The sequence below is a fragment of the Adiantum capillus-veneris genome, chromosome 9 (genome assembly GCF_014529385.1).
Source record: "Adiantum capillus-veneris isolate H3 chromosome 9, ASM1452938v2, whole genome shotgun sequence".
Classification (NCBI taxonomy): domain Eukaryota; kingdom Viridiplantae; phylum Streptophyta; class Polypodiopsida; order Polypodiales; family Pteridaceae; genus Adiantum; species Adiantum capillus-veneris.
In genome coordinates, this window is record NC_140939.1 from 22,406,938 (window position 1) to 22,417,511 (window position 10,574).

Sequence of the window (10,574 nt, forward strand, 5' to 3'; positions counted from 1 at the left end):
AAAAGGTTAACATTTGATCGTACCAAGAATCTGAAATCAATCCTTTCACACCAAATAATTCTGCATCAGGTAACTCATCTTGAATTCCCAGTGCAGGTTCACATGTCTCTGCTCTACTCATAAAATCAGTTATTTCATTTTCCTTACCAGGTGTATGAACAATAACAAAGTCAAACTCTTGAAGCAGTAATATCCACCTTGCCAATCTACCATGCAAACAGGGTTTTTGAATCAATAGAGCAATGCCTAATGATCCACATGAAAAATAATCCTATTCCCCAACAAATAGTGTCTGAATTTTTTAATTTTTTTAGAGTGTATACCATTCCCAAAGCTTCCCTTTCAGTGACATTGTAATTTCTTTCTGCTGATGTCATCAACCTATTAGTATAGTAAATTGGTCTATACCACCGTTCTTTTTACTGATTGTTGCATAAATACTGCTCATATTGCAATATCAGATGCATCCACAAATACATGAAATGTAATTTCCAATCAAGAGGTTGAAGAATTGGTGCCACCACCAACATTTTTTTCAAAATCTAAAAGGCTCTTTCCTGAGCAGGATCCCAAATATAAGGAATATCTTTCTTTGTCAAGTAACTCAATGGTGCACTGATAATAGACAGATACCTTAAAATGTCTAGCATGAAACTTCACTTGTCCAACAAACCTACTCAACTACTTCAGATTGTCAGGAATTGGAACCTTCTAAACTGTCTCGATCTTCTTTGGATCAATAGCTAAACCTTCTTTGGAAATTATGTATCCTAATAGTGTTCCCTTTGTGACATCAATAATTGACTTCAAAGGATTCAAAGGCAATGTGAATTGTCTGCATCTCTCCAAAAACTTTCGAAGGTGCTCCAAATGCTCTAACTTATTTCCAAACATACTAAACTCATCCAGAAACACCATCATAAATGATGTAAGATAGGGATCAAAAACCTTTCCTACTGTATCTGAAAAAGATGAAGGTCCATTCTTCAACCCAAAAGTCATCACTGTATACATAAAGGCTCGCCACTCTATTATAAAAGCAGTCTTATATTGATCCTCTGGTCCATGCTAAGTTGATTATACCCTGAAAACCCATCCAAAAAGCTATAAATTTCATTTTCAGAAATGAATCCAACAATGTATCAGTAAATGGAAATGGAAAAGGTTCTGATACAATGGCTACATTCAACTTCCTATAATCAACATATACCCTCAACTTCCCATTCTTTTTTGGCACTACCCCCTGGGGATTCACCATGGAAAACTTACCGCACCACGTAAGTGTGTGTGTGTGGGGGGGGGGGGGGGGGGGGGGGGTTTACAAGTTACATAAGCCTATAAGTTAGGGGTAGGCCCCCAATAATTTATCTCCTAAGCTTAAAAATAAGGGAGGGGGGTATCATATTTATTTAGGGGGGGGGATTGACCCGGGTTGGTTATTTGTAATGATTGGTCACCAGTGTGCACTAGAACTCAGATGAAATTTGGGGAATTTATTTTACAGGTCACACATCAAATTTTGCATCAAGCCGGTCATAGATAAGGGCTGATCAAGTGCAGGTCAAGTGTCTTACTTAAATCATGTGAGACCTAAATTTTATATGTAAAATAGGGGTATGATAGTTTTCTTCATTGATTGTTGTATAAGCATAGAAAAGGGGTCATATTCCCTAATATGAGTCGTATATAGGGGTTTTATCAAAGTTGTCCACTCGTAGGTGGCAACCTGTTTTGTATATAGAGTGGATCCCCCGGGGGCACTACCACAATGGGTGATAGCCATGTTGCTTCACGAATAGGTTTATTGAACCCAACTTGGAGTAACTTGTCCAATTCCTCCTTTACTTGCTTTGCATAATTTGGATTCATCTTATATCTCTGATGTATAAGAAGAACTTCATCCTCTTTGAGATTGATCTTATGTTGAACACACTTAGGATCTATACCCTTCATACCTAAGTAGTCCCAAAAAAAAACATCCTTAAAATCCATCAGGAACTTCCTCAATGACTTCACAAATTCTCCGTCCAAATTCTTTCCTATTCTGACCTTCTGTGGTTCCTCTTCAATCCCCAAATTCAATTCCTAAAGTTCTTCTTCTGATATTCTAGCTGACGTTGATATCTGCTCCTCAAACCTCTGTTCTACTGCCACCACAATGGATTCAGCTCCTTCCATTTCCTTTTTTATTTCTCGCTCCATCAGCTGCTTCTTTTTCAAAACTGAAAATTCACTCTTAGTGATCACTGTTCTGGCATCACCTGATCTAATTCCCCTTCTGAGCTGATTGTCTTCACCCTCAACATTGTCATCACATCGATATCAAATACAAGTTCCACAGAAGGATTTACTAACAGAAACTCCTCTTCTTCCAAATATTCCACTTCAACTGCCAAACTAATAGCTTGTGCCCACAATGGTGTATTTCTTGAACACCTAAAGAAATGTCAGGAGAAAGGTAAATCACTGGTAAATCCCTTCTTCTGCTCCCTTCGCCTTCTTGGACTTCTCTTTTTTCTGCTTATGAGAAGAAGATGAATTATTCTTCCTCTTCTTCTTCTTCTTCTTCTCATCCTCTGAATTTGAGTCTGATTCAAAATCCTCTTGTATATCCAATTTTGACTCTAAACTACTGACTGAATCTGTAGAATAACTCTCCTTCTTTTTTCTCCTAGTTAGCCCAAGCCTCTTTTCCACTCTTGTTGCAAATGTAATCAATGTCTGCAACCCATTGACCAAATCAACATTAGCCACTGCTGCCTTGATATCTGACCTTAGACCCTTGAGAAAAAACCCTGCCAAGATTTCCACTACTGGTCTATCTGGTCCTTGCAACCTTGCTATCATCACCCTAAATTGCTGAGAAAAATCCTCAACTAACATATTCCCTTGCTTCATGTCATTAAATATCTAATATCTAACCAACCCAAATGATTTTCTCATATTAAACTGATCATTTAGTATGGGATAATAAATGGGAACAAGGGTTAGAATATAGACATGTGCTTACGGATCGATCTCAACACGGGGCCAATGGTAAAGGGGCCCAAATGAGAGATGTTCTGTCAAAGAGCAAGGTTAACTAATGAAGCTTAAAAGACCTTAGGGTGAGCTTCATTAAAGACCTCCAATGGTTAGTATTAAAAGTCCTTTTGACCTTAAGCAAGCTAGGGTTGTGCTTGAGGTGAGAACCTTAAGCAAGCTAGGGTTGTGCTTGAGGTGGGAACCCGACATAAACTTAGGCAAGCTAGGGATGTGCTTGAGGTGGATACCCGACCTAAACTTAGGTAAGCTAGGGCTGTGCTTGAGGTGGGAACTCCACCTAAGGTGCTTGTCATGCTTGATGACTAAGGTACTTGAGGTACTTGTCACATTTAATGAGGAAGTTGCTTGAGAAGCTTCCTATGCATGGGGGGTAAGATGCTTGAGTCAAAAAGAGAACCTACTCACTTAATGATGAGGTTGCTTGAGAAACTTTCTATGCATAAAAATCTCAAAGTTAGGGAAATTCTGAAAGAGCACAGGGGACACATATCAGACTCTCACTAAGGTTAACCACATGGTGTGCTTGAATGCTATTGGTTGGGCTAAAGAGGGGTCCAATGAGCTTCTACTTCCACCTAACAAATATCTAGATATTTTCAAGCTCTCTCTCTCTAAGGGGTAAGGAGGACACTTGTCAAAAGACTACCCATGTGTTGGGGTATAAAGCCCAATGTGGTCGCCCAGGTAAGTGGGCGGGCCGCCAAGTATGTACACATATTCTTTTGTTAAAACCTAATAAGAACTCACTATGCTCTACACATTACAGCAGAGTGAGCTCACCATATAGTCGTGCTCTTCTTCTCGCACTCTCTCTCTCACGTCGCACTTCTGCTCGTACTCCTTCAACTGATATCAGAGCTCAGATCGAGGCTCGGGGCAGCATTCGCAGGTAGACAGAGTCACCTGCTCAAATTGGAGTGAGATTCGACAGGCGTTCGACAAAGATCTGCGCAGGCCATTTTCGACTACGTGGTCTTGGCGGGTGCATATCCAGCACTGCAAATTTAGGGTTTCGTCCTACAACTACAAGTGCTTAGGATATCTGCACTTCCAGAGTGCTGATTTGTGGCTATCTACACAACGAAGGACGGCTTAGAGTTCTTGGAGGCGTGTCACATATGACAGGGGCACACCTACACACAGACTATAGGCGACATCCACTAGTTCATCAAGTAGCTTATGTTTGTTGTTTGATATTCCAGATTTCATCCTGACATTACAGGTACTTCCACATGGGATGTATTGTCAGAGATGATGTATGTCTGTTGAGGGTTTGCTAGCTGTGAGTCACGCAGCAAACAACCGCCGCAGCGGTTACAGCATACAGTGAGAAATTTGTGGATGTATGACTTTGTGGGAAGTCTATGTACTGTCAGATTTACTACAGCCTTTGTTGAGGGTCGAGTGAGGTTTTATTGAGCTAAGGGATTCTCGAGTGTTGAGATCCTTTCAGTGATACAGGTCTTGGAGCGATCCCTCGAGCACCCTTAGATAGGCAGCTAGGATGTATTGACTGTGAATTAGATAGTTGGGATTGCATCTTTGCTTTACTGCCGTTGAGTCATTGTCGCAGTCTATGCTTACAGGACAGTGATAGGATAGTGAGAGACAGTACAGGTGCAGGACAGGTTTACCCACAGCTTACAGTGTTAGAGAGACAGTGGTTTTTTGAGCTGTTTTTGGTTTGTTTATGAGTACACCAGAGCCATTTTACAAAGGAGACTTTGCCGAAATTTTTTGCAGAATCTGAAGCTTTCTTGGTTCATTTGACAGGTTGATATTGGTTCAGAGGACAGTTTACAGGGGAAACTCTGTCGAATTTTTCCCAGGAAAGTAAACTACTGTGAAGCGTAGTTATGGCTGGATCACAGGACACTGCTCTTTACAATATCAAGAAGCTAGATGGAACCAATTTCCCATTGTGGAAGAAGCAGATTTGGCACGTGTTGGTACAAAAGAAGCAGATAAAACCTATAAAGATCAAGGGGATAAAACCAGAAGATATGGACGAAGATAAATGGAGCGAAATGGATGAATTGGCACTTTCTACCATTATGCTGACTTTGGCAGAAAGCGTTTACTTCAATGTAGCAGATGAGATGTCGTCTTATCAAGCATGGACAAAGTAGAGTGAAGCTTCACAGGTATACTGGCTTAAGAATCTTGTTGACTTGAAGATGAAAGAAGGGACCCCTATGCCCAATCATCTGAATGAATTCAACACCATCTACAGTCAGTTGTCAGCTCAAGGTGTCAAGTTTGATGAACCTGTTAGAGCTATGTTCCTGTTGATCACATTGCCGAAAAGTTGGGACACTTTTCGCACAGCTTTGAGTAATTCTGCACCTCCATATGGTTTGACCATAGCAGGTGTAGAAGGCAGTCTTCTTACTGAAGAAACCAACAGAAAGACAATGGACAAAGGAAAAGGAACAGCCTTAGTTGTCAGAGGAAGGACCAAAGAAAAGTACAAAGGTGGAAAGAGGGATCAGTCTCGTAGCAAGTCCCGCAGTGCTAAAGGCAAGAGTGACATAGAATGCTACCATTGTGGCAAGAAGGGTCACATGAAAAGAGACTGCAGAGAATGGAAAGAAAAAAAGGCAAAGAGAAAGCTGAAGACCATGGTGAGAAGAACAAGTCCTCAGTGAAGATTCAAGAAATAAATGTGACAAACACTGTTGGAGAGGATGAGAGTCTAGTATCAAGAGACATCTACTTCTTGAAGAATACAATGGACTCAGCTCTTCTTACAGCATCTGATGGAAATGCACTGAGTGACTAGATTATAGACTCAGGGGCATCACTTCATGTGTCTCCAAACAAGGAGTGTTTTATCTCTTATGTGACCACTAAAGATCATGTTCGGCTAGGTCATGGGCAGATATGTGAGATCTTAGGTGTTGGAGATGTTCAAATGAAGTTTCAGAATGTCTCTTCTTTCACGCTAAAGAATGTGAGACATGTTCCCGCAATTACAAAGAGCTTGATCAGCACAGGTTTACTTGATGATGCTGGCTACGTCACCACTTTTGGATAGAACATGTGGAAGATATCCAAGGGTCTATGACAGTAGCACATGGAGTAAAGTCTGGAGGACTTTACATGATTTATGTATCAAATGTCTCTTAAAGTGTAATCAATGTAACCGAGCAGCCGAACGTTTCTTTGTGGCATAGCCGGTTAGGACATATGTCCAAGAAGGGAATGGAAATCTTGTCTCATTCTGGTTGTTTGCTTGGCTTGTCATTTAATGATTTTGAATTATGTGAACATTGTCTGTATGGTAAGCAAACACAGCAGCCACATAAGCATAGAAGCAGTAGAAGAGATACACAGTTGGCACTTGCTCATAGTGATTTGTGTGGACCTATGCCTAACCTATCTCTAGGGGGAGCTTCTTATTTTATGACATTTATAGATGATTACTCGAGGAAAGTATGGGTTTACTTTCTCAAGCACAAGGATGAAGCGTTTAGTGTTTTCAAAACGTTTGTGACACTTGTGGAGAATCAGAGTGGCAAGAAGCTTCAATGCTTACGCACTGACAATGGTGGAGAGTATGTTTCAAAGGCCTTTCAGGACTTTTGTGAGTCAAAAGGTATAAAACGTGAACTTACTGCTCCTTACAATCCTCCTCAAAATGGTGTTGCTGAGAGGATGAATAGGACCATACAAGAGAAGGTCAGAAGTATGTTGTCTAATGCACAACTGCCAAATGGGTTTTGGGCTGAAGCTGTATCAACAGCTGTTCATCTTATAAATAGATCTCCTATCAAGGTTTTGCAGAAGGATTCACTGGTAGAGATGGTATGGTCAGGCAAAATGCCCTCATACAAGCATCTTAGAGTCTTTGTCTATGAGGCATATACTCATGTTCCAAAGGAATTTAGGAACAAACTTGAGCCAAAGAGTAGAAAGTGCATCTTTCTAGGCTATGGTAATTCTGGTGAGATGGGGTACAGACTTTGGGATCCCGAATCCAGAAAGGTTATCCGCAGCAATGATGTTCACTTTAATGAAGCCAAATATCATTCTAAACCAGAGAGGGTTGAGGAGATTAGAAGAGTTGTCTTCCAAGAAGATGGACCTGCACGTGCAAGATAAAAGGTCAGGGCTCAAGAGGAGCAAGGACAGGATAGAGTGGAACCACAGGTTGTGGCTGAGCCTGAGCCACCTATTTTGCATAAATCTGGACGTATCACGCGACCTCCTGATAGGTTTTTTCCATCTATTGATGGGGGCTTTTCACAAGCCAAGCTCCCATACCCCTCTTCTCTCGCCCCCACCCCATGAAAACCCCCTCTTAGGGAGGGAGCGATAAAAGGCATTGGAAAAATTAAGAAAAAATAAAGTATGATTATGTAAATATATGAGAAAGGTAAAATAGGCCACCTCATGCCTGTGGGGCAGCCCATCCCCACCTTGCCTCCTTTTTCTTCATTGTTGCCCCGCCAGGTGTCCCTTTTCCTCTCCTCCACTCAAAAGGTCAACCCCCTCTCTCTTCCCTTTGTCCTTTCTCCTTTCTCTCTCCCCTCAAGCTACCCCACCTCTCACCAATAATGCATTATAACTCACCAATAATGCACCCTAACTCACATGCAACCTACCCTATCTTCCAAAATAGTATACCCCACCCCCTCTTTCTCTCTCCTATCATATCCCATGACCCAAATACCCCCCTCTCTCTCTAAAGGGCACCATATCTCTTGTCTTGTAGCTAAATAACCTCCCCCACACTCACACACACTCAGTTTCACTGAAAAAGGTGCCCACAGACCCATCCCCACCCGGTGGTTACCTGATTTTTCTTGTGTTCACACACATCTGCACACAGATTCACCTCTGAGCACACTCCCCTCTCTCCCCTCTTGTAATAACTTTATTCTCCATGTCACCTCTCACTTTTTTTCATCAAACCATCTCTCTCTCTTAGTCTCTCTCTCATGAGACTGCTATTCTGGCACATATACACACAGCCAGACAAGTGGGGCCCACAGTCACATGGCCTATGTAGATAATGATTTCTTCATTTCTAAATTATAGAATTTCTCCCCCCTCCTCCCCTATATAAAGAGGGGTCACCATCACACAAAAAACACACAACATCACCAAAGAACACACTATGCACTACGTGTGCCTAGTGCACACACACACACACACACCCACACCATCACCATCACCGCAATCACCATGCCCATCTTGAGCATGACCTGTACACCCTTGGGCTATTGAAGATGAAGGGAAACTAAATGAAGGATGATGGCCGTAACCCTCGTGCGAGTCTTCACCATCAACTCCCACCTATCCGCCATGTGCTCTACCACGCTCTCCCTTCTCATTCCCCTACCCTATGCTCCCCATTTCATCGCCTTATTCTCTAAATAAAGCTTGAGGTTTTGTGAGTATGTTTGCTTGCAATGTTTTGCCCATGTGAGGTGTGCGAAATCGCCACCTAGTCTTGTGTTTTGGAGTGAGCTTGTGTATGTGTGAAGGGTGTGCGGATTCGCCATCCTTTTGTGATGCCTAAGTACTAAGCCGCTATACCCCCTCCCTCACTCTCTCTCTCTCTCTCTCTTTCACTTGATCTCATTCCCTTTCCTTTTCATCATTACTCCCAAGCATCCATCTTTCTTGGATGAAAACTTTGTTATGGTGGTGTGTTGTTTGCATCCTAGCCGCTGAAGCTAGGTGGTGCCCTCTGTTTTCTTTACCATGACAGGCTCGAGGCGCGCCATTCGGTCCCCGGTGTTTTAGAGGCCGTCGGGGTTCGGGGTTCGCTTTGCTCCCGTCACTATGAACTATGTCATGTTGACTCATTGCAATGAGCCTTCATGTTACAAGGAAGCAGTGCAAATGAAGGACTCCGGGAATTGGAAATTGGCCATGCAGTCAGAGATGACAGCTCTGCATAAAAACTAGACATGGAAGCTAGTTAAATTACCACAGGGCAAAAAGGCTCTACCTTGTAAATGGGTTTACAGGTATAAGATCACCGCTCATGATAGTTAGCCAAAGTACAAAGCAAGGATTGTTGCCAAGGGCTTTAAGCAAGAACAAGGCATTGACTTTGATGAAGTCTTCTCTTCGGTGGTCAAGATGACTACATTGAGATGCTTTCTTGCATTGGTTGCCATATTAGATTTGGTGTTGCACCAAATGGATGTCAAGACAGCGTTCTTTCATGGTGATTTAGATGTGGAAATTTACATGCAGCAGCCAGAGGGGTTTGTTGAGAAAGGCAAGGAAGATTTGGTATGCCAGTTGTTAAAGAGTCTTTATGGCTTAAAACAATCACCGAGGGCATGGTACCATAAGTTCCACAAGTTTATGCTTTCTCAAGGCTACAAACATAGTGAGTTCGATCACTGTCTATATACAAAGAAGGCAGTTGGAAGAACTTTCAGCTTTGAAGTCAAAGATGGCAAAATCGTTTGACATGAAAGACATGGGTGAGGCAAGTCATATACTTGGTATGCGCATTGAGAGAGACAGATCAAAGAAGTTGATTTGGTTATCTCAAACAGAGTATATTGACAAGGTTTTGCAACGTTTCAATATGGAGAAGGGAAAGGCATTGAGTGTTCCATTGCCATCATATGTGAAACTTAGCAAACAAGATTGTCCTGTGTCTGAGGAAGAACAAGCTGAAATGGATAAGATTCCATATGCGTCTGCAATGGGTAGTTTGATGTATGCAATGATTTCTACTCACCCAGACATTGCATTTGCAGTGGGAGTAGTAAGTCAATACATGTCAAACCCAGGCAAGAAACATTGGGAGGCAGTGAAAGGAATATTGAGATACCTGAAAGCTACAAAGAGTATGCGTATATGCTATGGGAGTCAGGATCTAAGTGTAAAGGGTTTTACAAACTCAGATTATGCAGGTGACTTAGACAACCGAAGGTCTACGTCAGGGTATATCTTTACATTGGCTGGTGGAGCAGTATCACGGCGTTCTAAATTACAAGATTTTGTTACTCAGTCTACTACAGAGGCTGAATATGTTGCAGCATCAGAGGCATGCAAAGAATCAATTTGGCTTAATTGACTAGTAACAGATTTGGGAATCAAAGAAGAGATGCTTGTGTTATATTGTGATAGTCAAAGTGCTATACAATTGGCTCACAAATTATCCAGTTTATCACTCAAAGACAAAGCATGTGGATGTGAAGTATCATTTAATCAGGGAAATGCTCGAGGATAAGCAACTTCAGCTTGTCAAAGTTCACACCACAGAAAATCTTGCTAATCTACTTACAAAAAGGCTTCCCTCAGAGAGCTTTGCGCATTTTCGCAAGCAGTTAGGTGTAGGGTAGTACATCACTTCTCTACATCTCTTGTATATTAGCTTGTATAGTAGCTTCTCTCACACTTAAAGCACCACATTGGACTTTAAGTGGGAGGTTGTTGGGGTATAAAGCCCAATGTGGTCGCCTAGGTAAGTGGGCGGCCTCCAGGTATGTACACATATTCTTTTGTTAAAACCTAATAATAACTCACTATGCTCTACACATTACAGTAGAGTG